The sequence below is a fragment of the Neovison vison genome, chromosome X, assembly GCF_020171115.1.
Source record: "Neovison vison isolate M4711 chromosome X, ASM_NN_V1, whole genome shotgun sequence".
NCBI classification, from domain to species: Eukaryota; Metazoa; Chordata; class Mammalia; order Carnivora; family Mustelidae; genus Neogale; species Neogale vison.
Genome location: NC_058105.1, coordinates 93,689,736 through 93,705,189, shown reverse-complemented (window position 1 = coordinate 93,705,189; position 15,454 = coordinate 93,689,736). Strand labels below are relative to the sequence as shown.

Genomic DNA, 15,454 nt, shown 5'->3' with positions numbered 1-15,454 from the left:
TCTTCCTGTAACCCCACCATCCAAGGGAAACCACTATGTTGACTTCTAGTAATAAGACCAGCTATGTCTACCTGGGGATTTTATATAAATGCAATGATATGGTTATATATTTTGCATTCTGGTTTCTTTCATGTACCATTTTTTTTTTTTTTGGTGTGCAATTCATCCATGCTATTGCATTAGGCTGTAAATATTTAATTCTTATTACTGTACAGATTCAATTCAATCATATGAATATACCACAATTCAGTTATTTATTTCCCTTTGGGCACATGTGTACATCAGTGAGTTGAGTCTCCGACTCTTGCTTTCAGCTCAGGTCATGATCTCAGGGTCCTGAGATGAGCCAGGAGTTGGGCTCCATGCTCAGCAGGGAGTGGGCTTAAGTTTCTCTCTCCCTGTATCATGCTTAGCAAAATAAGTCAATCAGAGAAAGACAACTATCATATGATCTCCCTGATTTGAGGACGTGGAGATGCAACATGGGGGGTTAAGGGGGTAGGAGAAGAATAAATGAAACAAGATGGGATTGGGAGGGAGACAAACCATAAGTGACTCTTAATCTCACAAAACAAACTGAGGGTTGCTGGGGGGAAGGGGGTTGGGGGGGGTTATGGGCACTGGGGAGGGTATGTGCTATGGTGAGTGCCGTGAAGTATGTAAACCAGGTGATTCACAGACCTGTACCCCTGGGGATAAAAATATATTATATGTTTATAAAAAATAATTCAAAAATTCAAAAAAAAAAGATTCTCTCCCTCTGCCCCACTTCTGCTCATGCTCTTTTCTGTCTCTTTCTCTCTCTCTCTCTCTCAAATAAATAAAATAATTAAAACTATGTATTCATATAACTGCTGATGGGCATCTAAGTAGTTTCTATTGTTTGGCTATTCTTTTTTTTTTTTTTAAGATTTATTTATTTGAGAGAGAAAGAGAGAGAGACAGCACCAAGCAGGGGCAGGGGCAGAGGGAGAGAATCTCAAGCAAGCTCCATGCCTGACACGGAACCTGTCTTGGGGTTGGATCTCACAATCCTGAGATCATGATCTGAGCAGAAATCAAGAGTCAGATGCTCAACCAACTGAGCCACCCAGGTGCCCCTTGGCTATTCTTAATAGCAAAGCTATGAGAATCCTGAAATAGGCCTTTGGTAAATATATGTGTGCATTTCTGTTGGATACAGAAATAGGAGTTGAATTGCTGGTTTAAAGATTTATGTATGTTTAGATTTATTAAATACAGAAAAAAAATATTCCAACATAGTTGTACCAATGTACTCACATCAGTAATGTAATGTCTTTTTTTTTTTAAGATTTTTATTTATTTATGTGACAGAGAGAGATCACAAGTAGGCAGAGAGGCAGGCAGAGTGAGGGGGAAGCAGGCTCCCTGCTGAGCACAGAGTCCGATGCAGGGCTCAATCCCAGGACCCTGAGATCATGACCTGAGCTGAAGGCAGAGGCTTTAACCCGCTGAGACACCCAGGCGCCCCAGTAATGTAATGTCTTATTCACATAACTTTTAAATACCTTCCTCACTTTACCAGATTTTTTTTTAAGAAAAGCAAACATGACATTCAATCCTGTTCTTTAACCAGTAGATCCAGTGACAGTCATAAAATAGCAGAGGGAAATTTTCTTTATACATAATTCTCTTCTGCTTTTTAAGGGAATAAGAGTCGATTCTTTTGACTGCAAAGTGACAGGTGACAGGACCCCTCATGCAGTAGGTGCTCAGAAATATTTGCCGAATCAATGAAATCAGAAGAGAAGAATCATGAAGATTATTCATTTAATGACTCCAATGTTAACATTTAAATATACAGATAAACCTAAGGAAAAAAACACCTATCGGAGAAAATAATTACATACACTTTTTTTTTTGCTTTTTTTCCTTCAGTTTTTAAAGGCCTATCATTTGTAGGGAAGGAAGCGGATGATGACGGTGCAATAGCTTTACTAATACAGTCAGAGAGGGGAAAAGATCCAGACTATGAGTGACTAATTTGATGTTGCTATCACTGTTGACAATAAAATAATATTGTGACCAATAACTTTTAAAAGATAACTAGTGGGTCAGTGTGAGTCTCTGCAGGACAGGTCAGTGCCACATTCAATTTTTTGTCCCCTGTGGTGCTTAGTGGAAGTACTAGATACAACGAGGTTATTTGCAAAATGAATGAAAAATAAAACCCAACAAAACACACACCCAGGAAACTCTCAACCATGTATTGCATCTGATTTGTTCCTTTATTTAAAGCACCAAAAGTGACTGTCATGGGAACAAACAGCATGTTCAGAGAAAAAACAGGAGTTGAGGAGAACAGAGATGATTATATGACGAGAAGAAAACCTGTTTGCGGGGTGTGTTTAGCGTAATAGTTCACTTTTAACCCTTCCTGGCCTACCATTCCCAAAATAGTTCCCTGGGCATCAACAATTAAACTAAATGGAATATTTTGATTTCTAATCATCTCTTCTGTGAGAAATTACAGACTTTTATGCACAGTGTCTTATTTTTAAATGTTTTTGAGAGCTTGTTATTTCTTCTGCATATTGTTCTGAAGATCTAGATTAAGTTATGCTAAATTATGCTAAATTCAGCTAAACTTTAAAACAGTTCAATAACTAGAACATTCTGTAAAATTCTAATTTCAGAGGATAGATCTGTACTTTTTATTTTCTGATGATAACCGATATGTACTTCTCTTTAAGGAATAGGCTTTTGCCCTACTGTTTTCAATCCAATGCCCCAGGTAATGCAACAGTTGCAGCAAATTTAGACACTCTGCAGAGGCTGGGACAATATGCAAGAACAAAGAAAAAATCCTAAGATTCCCTCTTTGATTTACCTTTAATGCCTTCAAAGCAGAAATGGCCTTCTTAATATATGAGTCCTAAGGACTGCTTTAGAATCTATGTTCTTTACTACATAGCCATTGAGAAGATATGGGTATGGGGAGGAGGAGTGGTTTTGTTTTGTTTTGTTTTCCTTCCTAAATTCAAAATGAACCTAGAACTTTCTGGATGCCAGATATACTGATGAGCCATGAGATTAGCAAATTCAGAGATGCAATTTAATGAGGGAATTCCAAATCGAACCTCTGCTCCAAGAAATACATGATTATAGTTCCTCAAAGGGAAAGTACACAGCCAATTTCTAATTATGCAAGAACTCATTGACTAGTAAGTAGATTGACTAGAACATTTGTTTTTCTGTTACGTTCCTGCCTTCTAACCTTGGGACATTTCCTTATTCCTTAGCAGCTCCAAAGAGTATTAAGGAAAAGATAAGGAAGATGCAGCTCTAGTAAACTTCTACTTGGGTGGAATTATCAAACTAGGTTAGGAAGGCTAAGATATGTAGGGAAAGAAAAATATTATCGACTTTAGTATAATTTGGCATATTGTCTATGAGTTTTAAATATTCTTAGCATAGTAGTAAGTTTACCAGTGGTATGAAAGAATAACTAAGATTTTTGGAAATGTTCAAACTTGAACTATTTTATGATTGTGTTATCTGAGCCTCAAGACCAGAGATCAAACTAGCAGATAGAGGTTGGGTTAGATTGGAAGAAAGGGATAATTCCTCTATGCAGAGAAAGAGTTATTTTATAGCTCAGTGATGGCAATCCTGTGATTTGGCCAATCAAGGATGAAGGTGTAAACCAGGGGTAGAATGTACTGGAAATGACAAGGAGAACAATATAGAAAGAAGAAAGTAAGGAGGATATTGGCGGGCCTTATGCAAAACCTAGGGTTCCTAGGTTTCTGTTGTAGGAATCTTAGTCCCAGGCTCCATATTCACTATGAAACCTTGAGAAAGGCACTTATTTCTTTCTCTAAGCCATGGTTTCCTTGTCTTTCAAATAAGGGTAATTTCGTTCGTGTGTAGACATATATGTTATAAAGAAGAGAAGAGATTTGTATAACAGCCTTTCGAAAAATTACTTTCAGAATGTATAAATTGAACAAAGCTCTTTTTGGAGGATGAGTTAAAATGGTGGTTCTAGAATATGAGTTTAACTGTTCCAACTTGAGATTCCTCTGAGACGAGAGCAGGCATCCAGTGAATCTGCATTTCCACAGCACATTGATAGAGAAACGTAAGTGGAAAGTAGGGAGAGAAGAGGAAATGTCTAACAAGTACTGAATATTTGCTATGCACCTGGCACATTCCATGTATTATGCTGTGTAATCCATCACCAACCCCGTGAAATGGTTAGTATTCTCCCTACTGTACAACAAAATCTCAGAGGAGTTAAGGAATTTGTCCAGGTCCACACAGCTAATATAAGCATGAGACAAGCCTTGAACCAGGGCATAGCTGGCCTTACATTCAGGCTTTACACACCCAACAGAGCATCTGAGTTGTCCAGCGAAGAGTCCTTCAACAATGTCATAGGAAAGGAAATGGAAAGCCTAAAGGATTCAGTCCCTTACAGCTTCAAGAAGCCATCTACAAGCCCCAGGTGTCATGGAAACCTTGTCGTTTTTTTTATCTATAAAATCTGAGGAAATGCAAACTACTCCATGACCTGTTAGTTTAAATAGCAAATAATGTCTTTTATTATTCTCCATTAAGTAAAACTAAGATTCCAAAACAAGGAGTTTTATTTATTTTAGGATTTTTTAGATGTCCTTTGCTATGTTGTTAGGCACCCACTAAAGATGATCTACTCAAGGATTAATAATCTGGAAAAAAGAGGGAAGACAAAAATATCTCCACTATTTACCGTCTGCAAATTTTCAACCTAATGCCGAGATTTTGCCTTAAGACAATGCACTACTACTGCTGCTGCTGCTGCTGCTACTACTACTACTACTACTACTACTACTACTACCATCATCATTATTTAGAGTCACATGGAAGATTTTGGAGTCTGAAACTGTATCCACTAAAAGTACATTTTCTTCACTGTCCCATATGTGCAAAAGCTTAAACAGCCCAGAATCTGTTTGTATATTAGAGTTAAGTAGCAGGTTATGTCAGAGACAGCACTCTGAATTTTATAGAAAAATTAATTGATTTCAAAGCCCTTCTCTGCCACTAACTATTCTGAGTCTGTTTCTATGTCTCAACTTACATGCAGGATTATTGTCATAATCACTTACTAATTATGTAAAATACCTGGCACTCAGTCAGTAATGAATAAATGGAGAATATTTTTATCTTAATTCCATTTTGCTGTTTCAGAGGAGAATTATACCTAATACAAATGGTCTTACAATTTTCATGCCTCTGTGGAAGGAAATATTCTATATTGTGGTCAATTGCAAGACAGCTAACAAACTCACAGAAGAATAAACCAGCAGTAATCTCTAACTTTACCCAATCCAGGCTACACACCTGATTTTTTTGGAAGTAATTTTCATTTGTAACTTCACATAGTTCAAAAAGTTAAATAGACCTATTAGGCTTATAACATAGATAGACTGACAGCAATCCCCTCTCTTTTCTATTCTCTTCCCCAGAGGTCTTTTGTAATTTATTCTGATGCTAGCATTTCTATTTCTAAAAAAAAATATTTTATACATATAGCTTTTGTTTTCTCTGTTTTAGGTATGATTCCACTGTTCTCCAACTTCTAATACTGCGGAGAAGTTAAAAGTTATCTCTATTTCATGTACTTTATAGGTGATCTAATTGTTTTTTTTTCCTGTAGTAATTTAGGATCCTCTATTTCTGGACTCCTGAGGTTCCAAATAAAATACATTAAGATAGACATTTTTTTTTTCAGAAATTAAGATAGACATTTTTTTTTTTCATTCATTGTGCTGGGTTCTTGTGGGGCTCATGCAGTTTGGAGACTCAATTCTGGAGGATGTTCTTCCGTAATTTCCTATGCAACATGGGAAAAATTTTTTCTGAGAAGAAAGTGATCACTTTCAGAAGCCCTTATTTGCCTGTTCTAGCTTTTATTTTGTAAACAACTTTTTGTTTTTTAAAATCATTTCATTTTTTTATTCAATTTCTAGGAAATTTCCATGACTCAATATTCCAGTCTTTCAATCAAATTTCTTATTTTTAATCATTTTTTTCCAAGAATTCATTTTTTAAAAAATTTATTTGACAGAGAGAGTGATCACAAGTAAGTAGAGAGGCAGGCAGAGACAGAGGGGGAAGCAGGCTCCCGCTGAGCAGAGAGCCCGATACAGGGCTCGACCTCAGGACCCATCCATGTTGAAACCCGGGGCATTCACTAGGGCACATTTTAGTTGACCATAGTCAATAGTCCTGATCCATGAAAGATTGCATCATGGCAATTAAAAACCAGACATCAAAGAAGACTCAAATCCTTTAGGGATTAAAGTTTGAATATACCCCCCAGTAAATATTAACATCCAGTGACATGCCACCAAAGGAGAAGAGTACATGTAACGTGAGGTAGAAGAAGGTAGCTATGATAATCAACTTAGCTCACATAACCATCAACACAAGTGAAATCGAACACAGCTATATTTTATGTAACCAATCCCTTTTTACTACATTGTATTATGTGAACTCTGACTTTACCTCATGTTTTAGATGTTAGGTGAGAACATCAAGGGATTTTTATCATCCTGGCATGATACAACAGTTAATGGGACTTCATACACTCCTCTGTCAGGAATATGAGGATTTTATTCCAATGAAATATGAGTGGATATTGCAAATCAAAAAGAATGGACTACTAGAAATGACTTCTGTTTGGCACCCCCTCCAGATTCATTTTCCACTATTTTTTAACATTTTCTCATTTCTCACTCCCCTCCCAAACCACAAGATTCTCATTATCATAGGCTGGCCTATATGGATCACACCAAAGGGTTCCTTTTGGGTTTGGTCAATGGCTCCAATGGTGAGCCCTGGCCGTAGAATGCAGGGAGGGGAGGGGTGTGAGACAGAGAATTTTTTACTCCCTTGATTCTCTCCCTGAAGGGTTGCTTGGAGCTGGCTAGTTTCTTCAACCAAAGTCACTCACTATGCGCTTTGAGCAACTGACTCTGGGGGCCTATGGGTGGCTCAGCTGGTTAAGTGCATGAATCTCAATTTCTGCTCAGATCATGATCTCAGGGTTGTGAGACTGAGCCCCACAAAGGGCTCTACACTGGATGTGAAGCCTGCTTGGGATTCTCTCCCTCTCCCTCTGCCTTTTTCCCCCCACCCTCTCTTAAAAAAAAATTACTTCTTTTTTTTAAAAAAAAGCAACTAACTCTACACAACATTCTTCCCCCTTTCTTTTATGCTTTCAAGGTTAAAATAATAATGCCTTGGCTGTTACTAGCCTTATGTTCCTGTACATAAATAAATCTTTCTTGAAATATCCTATTTCAAGTGTACCATCTCTGTTTCCTGTGGGAGCTATCTGATGCCATATATACACCACAATAGTTTTTACATAAATAAGTTTAAACAAATTTGTATTCAGTGTTAGTCTCCCTCCATATACACACACACATACATACTATAAACATTTTGCCATCAGTAACACTAAAAATATTACACTTTGGCTATATCCTAGTGGACATTCATCTTAATTTCCTGCAGATCCATTTTTAAGAAGTGAAATTGATGGCTCATGCACTGTGAATATTTTTAAGTATCTTAACCCAGATTTCCATATTGCCCTCCAGTAAACTTGTGTCAACTTATACTAATTTATATCAGGCTTATATGAGGCAACTTAATTCATTCATCTTTAGTTAAAGCTGGGTGTTAATACTTTATAATTTGCAAATTTATAGATGAAACAATTTCATTGTTTAATTTGCATTTCTTTTTTTAATTTTTTTTAAAATTTTATTTTTTAAAAATTTCTTTTCAGCGTAACAGAATTCATTGTTTATGCACCACACCCAATGCTCCATGAAATACATGCCCTCCATAATACCCACCACCTGGCTCCCCCAATCTCCCACATCCCACCCCTACAAAACCCTCAGATTGTTTTTCAGAGTCCATAGTCTCTCATGGTTCACCTTCCCTTCTAATTTCCCTCAACTCCCTTCTGCTCTTCATCTCCTTAGGTCCTCCATGTTATTTGCTATGCTCCACCAATAAGTGAAACCATATGATAATTGACTCTCTCTGCTTGACTTATTTCACTCAGCATAATTTCTTTAAGTCCCATCCATGTTGATACAAAAGTTGGGTATTCATCCGTTCTGATGGAGGCATAATATTCCACAGTGTATATGGACCACATCTTCCTTATCCATTTGTCCATTGAAGGGCATCTTGGTTCTTTCCACAGTTTGGCGACTGTGGCCATTGCTGCTATAAATATTGGGGTACAGATGGCCCTTCTTTTCACTACATCTGTATCTTTGGGGTAAATACCCAGTAGTAATTTTCATTTCTTTTATTATCTCTAAGTTGAACATTTTCATATGCTCACTTTCCATTTACAAGATTTTCTTTCTTTCTTTCTTTATTTGAGAGAGAGTAAATGAGTGGGCAGAAAAGCAGAGGGAGATGGACAAGCAGACTCCATGATGAGCATGGAGCCCCACAAGGGGCTTGATCTCAAGACCCTGAGATCACACTCTGAGCCAAAATTAGGAGTTGGATGCTTAACCAACTGACTCACCCAGACAACTTTGGCTCTCCATTCATATTTCCAGTAAACTGACTATTTCATCCTTTGCTTTTTTGTCTAAAAGATTTCATCTCTCTTTTTTTTCATGTCAAAGTACTTACCCTTGTCAATATTTATTTTTGATGACAAAAAGAGCAAAATAAGAAGTAAGGGGTACAATTGAATTTCTTCAGTGTAGGATTTCTGAAGGACTGAATCAGAGATACTTTTCAAAGTTATTTTTAGGGTAAATTGTATTCTCTTCTTGAATATACACAATGATTATCATTAACATCACGAGGAACTGCATGAATAAGTTATCAACAGAAAAAAGAATCTCTTTGAGTAGATATCAAAACTTACAATACAGTGTTATTTAAAATACTAGCCTAGAAAATAAGAGTTTCTTCATGAAAAGAGACTGGAGTGGCCCAGTTTCATGGAGGGGTAGAATTGTGAAATAGATCTGGAAAGACAAGAAGAAGAAAAAATAATGATATCGAAGTCTGAACACTTGCCCCTCAATCCACATCAGACTTCCAACCATCCAGTTTCTATGACAGAGAGTTGTGATAAGGATCAAATGACATAGCATATTGTTTCTGGAACTTGGGTCAGCCAGCTGACAGAGGCTCCACCATGCATTATTTCACACTCATCCTCAACTCCTTCTACATAGCACACTTCCTAGAAAGGCTACACTCACTTCCTGTCTCGCTTCCACAAGTGATGCCCATGTGATATAACTGGTTATAAACAAAGAGCTTAATATAGGGGCACTTCTTTTTCTTTCCTGTTCCATGATAGATGTACTTTCCATCTCTGTCTGCCATAGTGAGAAGAACGGCCGCCATGTCCGCCCATCTGCAATGGATGGTCCCTGAGGAACTGCTCCAGCTTCCTGATGAAGAGGAACAAGAAGACATTCATTACCGACACCAATAACCTGAAGGCTCACAACTCTTTCCACTACCTGGGCTGATTCACCACTAGACTGTGGGCATGGAGTAAGGGGCTAAGGGGAAAGGTGTAGTGCTAACTTGAAGCCAACATCCCACCAGCAATAACCGACCACCTTCTCCGTATGGAACCAGAATGCCCAGGCCACCCTCGGCAGCATCAGGCACATGATCTACAAGAACAAGTACCACCCAGATCTGCACATGCCTGCCATTTGCACAACGAGATCCTTCCTGTGCAGCCAGAAGCCTGTGATGGTAAAGAAGAAGTGGCCTTCCCTACCAAGAGCTCCTGAACACCTGCCACTCACCTCCAAAGCAATAAAGATGTCAACCACCTGAAAAAGAAAGAGAGGAAGAGAGAGAGAAAGATGCAGATGGGGCACCCATCTTGAAACAAAGACACAAAACCCCAACACACTAGGTTTGACAGAGCAGAAAGATATTTTTTTGAGCTGTGTTATTGAGATGTTGCCCAATCCCCACCTGCCCAACTCTGGAGTGTCTCTCACCATACCTCTTGTTATGTGAAAATCTATACTGTTACCTGTCATCTACTGTAATCTGTGTAAGCAATCGTATCCTGACTGTTAGAAACATTGAAACTGGATGCTCACCTACCCCAATTTCTAGACCCTTACTTTTTATGCCCTTCAGGAGCCCATGAGAAGGAATTTAAATTAGGTTCTTAGATGGAATTCATACAACTCGACCAATATTCTTGAGCTCTTCCAAAGGAAACTGAAAGAAAAGAAAACACAATGGAATCTCTATAAGAAAGTATATATGAATGTTTCACAAAGGCATGAATGATGCTGACATCATTTTAGGGACCAAGTATGAGAACTAGTAAATTTCTGGGTAGAGAGTGAGGTGGTACAGCCTTCTGTGAACTTTAAGAGTCAAATAGCTGTGGTATAAAGAACAAAACCGTATTTCCAGAGGTCAAAAAGTTCTGCTGAGGAAGCCCTCTGAAAGAGGTTGTGAGAAAAAAAGGGAAGGATTTTTATACAGGTTGGAGAGAAAGAAAATAGCAAGAAGATGTTGATTTTTTAAAGATTTATTTATTTCTTTAAAAGAGATAAGGAAAGAGCAGGGGAAAGGCAGGGAAAGAAGGACAAGCAGACTCCATGCTGAGCACAGAGCCCAACCTGGTGTTCGATCTCAAGACCCCAAGATCATGACCTGAGCTGAAATCAAGAGTCAGATGCTTAACTGACTGAGCCACCCAGGTGCCCCAAGAAGATGTTAATTTTTTAAAAGATTAGTAAGACTTCTGGTTTCAGCTCTGACATATAAAAAGCTTAGAAGTCATCACTCTAGTCCTTACAAGAAATAAAGTAAGCACACCAAAAAGCACGGACTTTTCTTGGAGGGGCAGAACTGCACAAGGAGTCTAGTTTAAATATTCAGACTGTGATACTTTAAAGATAAGGAGAAAAAAATACACTATGCTAACACTAATCAAAGAATGCTGGAGTAGCTATGTTAATTTGAGACTAAGTAGACTTCAGAGCAAGGAAATCTGTCAAGCATAAAAAGAAGAAGACATAATAACAAAGGAGTCAATTCTCCAAAAGACATAACAATCTTAAATATATATGAACACAAAAACAGAGCACCGAAATGCAGGAGGCCAAAACTGATCAAAGTTACAGGAGAAATAGACAAATCCAGTTTTATAGTTAGAAACTTCAACACCTCTGTTACTACTTGATAGGTCAAGGAAATAGGAGACCAATAGCTTATAGGTGACTTGAACAGCCGTAGCAAACAATTAGATCTAACTGACATTAATAGAATGCTCTCTTGAACATCATTGGGATATACACTCTCGTCAAGCTTGTAAGGAACATCCCCCAATCTAGATCACATTCTGCACCGTAAGATATACCATAACAAATTAAAAAAAAATCATACAAAGTATGTTCCCACACTACAATGGAATTTAAAAGAGAAATCAACAGAAGATGACACCTGGAAACTCTCAAAATATTTGGATATTAAGCAACACTTCTGTAATAACAGATGGATCAAAGAAAAAATCTCAAGAACATAATATAAAAGTATGCTGAATTAAATGAAAATGAAAATACAACTTCTCAAAATTTGTGAGAGACAATGAAAGCAGAGCTTAGAGGGAAATGTATAGCATCAAATATATGTTAGAAAAGAAAGATCTAAAATCAGTAAAGTTCAGCTTAAGCCTTAGAAAACAAGACAAAGAGGAGTAACTTAAGCCTAAAGCAAATGTTAGGAAAAAAAAGAAAATGAGAGTAGAAAACTGTGAAACTGAAAATAGGAAACCAACAGAGAAAATCAGCAAAACCAGAAGATAAATAAAATTAATAAATCCATACAGAGGTTAACCAATGAAAAAAGAGAGAAGACCCAAATTGCCAATATCGAAAATGAAAAAGGGTTCCTCACCACCAATCACATGAACATTCAAATGATAATAAAGGAATACTAAGAACATTTCTTTTGCCTGCAAGTTTGGTAACTAGCAATAGACTAATTCTTTGAAAGAAACTGCCAAAACACACAGGAGGAGAAATAGTTAACTTGATAGCCTTACATCTATTAATGAAATTTTGAAATAATAATTTCCAAAAAAGAAAGCACCACACCCAGGTGATTTCAGTGGGGAAATGCACCAAATATTTAGAAAAAAAATGATAGCAGGTTTATATAATTTCTTCCAGAAAATAGAAACAGAAAGAACACTTCCTCACTCACTCTAAGAAAAACACCATGCTTCAGCTGTTTGACCCTCATATCCCTTTGCCGAAGTCCCTGGATACCACTAATGTTTTCACTGTCTCTACAGTTTTGCCTTTTACAGAATATATGATCCTGTAATGGTGAGAGTAATAGATGAAGCATTTGTCAAAACCCATAGGGCTTAACAGTGAAGACTAAGCCTAATAATGTGTGCAAATTAAAAAAAAAAACAAAAACAAAACAAACAAAAACCTTTAGGAAGCCAGGAGATCTCAGGATGTAAAGTAGAGTGTGACAAAAGAATCTCAATGTATTACAAAAGTTTGGAACAGCTTCACTTCAGGGGAGTGGATGAAAAGGCACTAATATAAGTCAACCTGAAAATGAGCAGAGTTTATAAGACTAAAAGCAAAAGAACCTATATTTAACCACTGTGCTCCAGTTGATAGAACTGTTTCCCGTGGGGGTATAGGTTAGCAATTCTGAAAACACCATACATTCATACTGGAATTGAACAGTTAATTAACTGGATAGCAGACAATGGGAGTCAGATCTCACTCTTGGGAGTGGGAGGTTACAGGGAAGGAAGCCAGAATGAGTCATGCGGTAATGGTTTAGACTTGGAGACATCAGCATGAACTAATTTCAGCTTAATAAAAAAAAAAATACATACATATATATATATATATATATATATATATATATATATATTAGTGTATGTATTGTAGTGTATGTATTATACTGTATTAATTCCAGATGGTAATAACAGTGATAAAGATGTGGTGTATATGGGAACTCTGCACTATCTAAATGGTAATTCTGCAAATCTAAAACCTCTCTAAAATAAAATACAAAGTTTGGGGGCACCTGGGTGGCTCAGTCAGTTAAGTGTCTCATGCTTTCTAGCCCAGGTCATGATCTCAGGGTCCTGAGATCGAGCCCCCCATCAGGTTCACACTCAGCGGGGGAGTCTGACATTCTCTCCCTACTCCTCACCTTCTGCCCATCCCATCTCGTGCACACACTCTCTCTCTCAAATAAATAAAATCTTTTAAAAAATATTAAAATAAAACAAAATACAAAGTTTATTAGAACAATATTACTAAGCAACATAGAGGATAACTTCACGTGCTATAAGGATAGTGGTGAATGAATTAAATGGTAGAGAAAATTAACTATTAATTTTTCCCACCTGTCCTTAAACATAGAAGCACTAACTACACATGCTATGATGTTAGGCACAAAGGCTAGGGACGGATGGTAGACTGTGAAAACAAACTGTAAGTTTCGCTACAGGGATGTAATTGCTTGCCACCTGTGGGGTCTTGTAAATGCCCCTCCCTTTCTTTTTTTTTTTTTTTTTTTGAAGATTTTATTTATTTATTTGAGACAGAGAGAGAGAGCAAAGAGGGGGAGGGGCAGAGGGAGATAAAGAATCACAATCAGACTCCCTGCAGAGCATGGAGCCCATGTGGGGCTCCATCCCATGACCCTGAGATCATGACCTGAGCAGAAACCAAGAGCTGGATGCTTAACTGACTGAGGAATCCAGGCGCCCCTGTCCTTCCCTTTAAAATAAGGGTATTAGATCCGATTACCTTTTTTCTTTTTTTAAAGATTCTATTTATTTGACAGAAAGCGAGCACAAGCAGGGGGAGCAGCAGAGAGAGAGAGGGAAAAGCATGCTCCCCACTGAGCAGGGACTCCGATGTGAAGCTCAATCCCAGAACCCTGAGATCATGACCTGAGCCCAAGGCAGACACTTACCCAACGGAGCCACCCAGGCACCCAGACTGATGATTCCTGAACCCTGTCCAGCTCAGACATTCCATCACTCTTTATCCTTTAATCTAGAAGGCAGATCAGTCTCCTCACATGTTCCGAAGTCTGATGCCTCCTCTTGGGTATGGCTGTGTATCTGCCGATAGGTTGTGGGAGTCTATCCCAGGCAGCCACCTAGAGTCAAGGACCTCTACAGAGTACAAGGGAGGATACAACCTTTCAACCAGGGGTTACAGTAGTACGCCTCACAGTAGTCTGTCACTTGTGTGGCAGTTACTGCTGGGTCCCAGTGCCCTTCATCAGGCTATTGCGCTAGGAGTACTAGCTCACCTGTCCTCCAGAACTGGGCTAGGTTACCAGGGACTGCTTTGTGCAAAGAGGCCTATGAGGTTACAGAGATCCCTTTTCTGGGCATGGGCACATTACTACTAATATTGCAGTATTAAAGCCCAGCCCCCACTCCCCCGGCCCCAAGGTGGGACAATTCCATGGCATTCCTCGCATTACAGAGCTCCCTATGAGATCAAAGCTGAGCCTCGATTGTACCGAACCCACATCTTCGCCTGGCTTCCTCTGCCCTCTCCTGACTGCTTTAATCGTTAGAGGTTTCACTGGGGAACTGTCCCTTACTAAACTAGTTGCACAAGCATCCCTGCTTTAGGCTCTGCTTTCTGGAAAACCTACCACAGAGAGTATGGAGAAAGTTGTAGCAGGCTTCTAAGGAAGGATTTCTGAGGAAATCATAGGTTTGGATATGCCAAATTCTCAAAAGGAGGACTCAGGAAGCTGCTTCTTTTTTTTTTTTTTTTTTAAGATTTTATTTATTTATTTGAGAGAGAGTGAGAGAGCACAAGTAGGAAAGAGAGGGATAAGCAGACGCCCTACTAAGCAGGGAGCCTAACAAGGGGCTTGATCCTAGGGCGCTGAGATCACGACCTGAGCCGCAACCAAGAGTTGGACGATTAACTGACTGAGCCACCCAGGCACCCCAGCAAGGTGCTTCTGTAAAGCCAAAGAGTAAGAATTCTAGGCTTTGCAGGACACGTATTGTCTCTGCCAAATATTCTATTTCTCCTTTTCTTAAAACCCTTTTAAAATGTCAGCAGCATTCATAGCTCCTGACTTGTATAAAAACAAGCAATAGGCACAGTTTGGGCCAAGGGTTGTAGTTTGCTGACCTCTCTGCTCTATGGCATAGAGGTAAACAAACATGGCAGGGTCACCCCACTTCAGAGTGGAGGCTCAGGGGCCTCGGCTGTACTTCCCTCGCCTCTGGGGATCATTAAAGCTGAAACCCGTCTGACAGAGATGCAGCAGGAATTAACTAATGAGCTTTAAAGGGGCCCAAAACATAATGGGCTCTACGAGATGAAGTATTCAGGGATTTATCATTAAATATTCATCTCCTGTTTAATCAGTTGTCTTCTGG

At 38.6% G+C, this 15,454-nt stretch overlaps 1 pseudogene; it reads left to right on the top strand.

Moving 5' to 3' along the window:
• Positions 1-9,412: 9,412 nt before the first annotated feature.
• Positions 9,413-9,861, top strand: LOC122896663 (annotated as a pseudogene).
• The last annotated feature ends 5,593 nt before the right edge of the window (positions 9,862-15,454 follow it).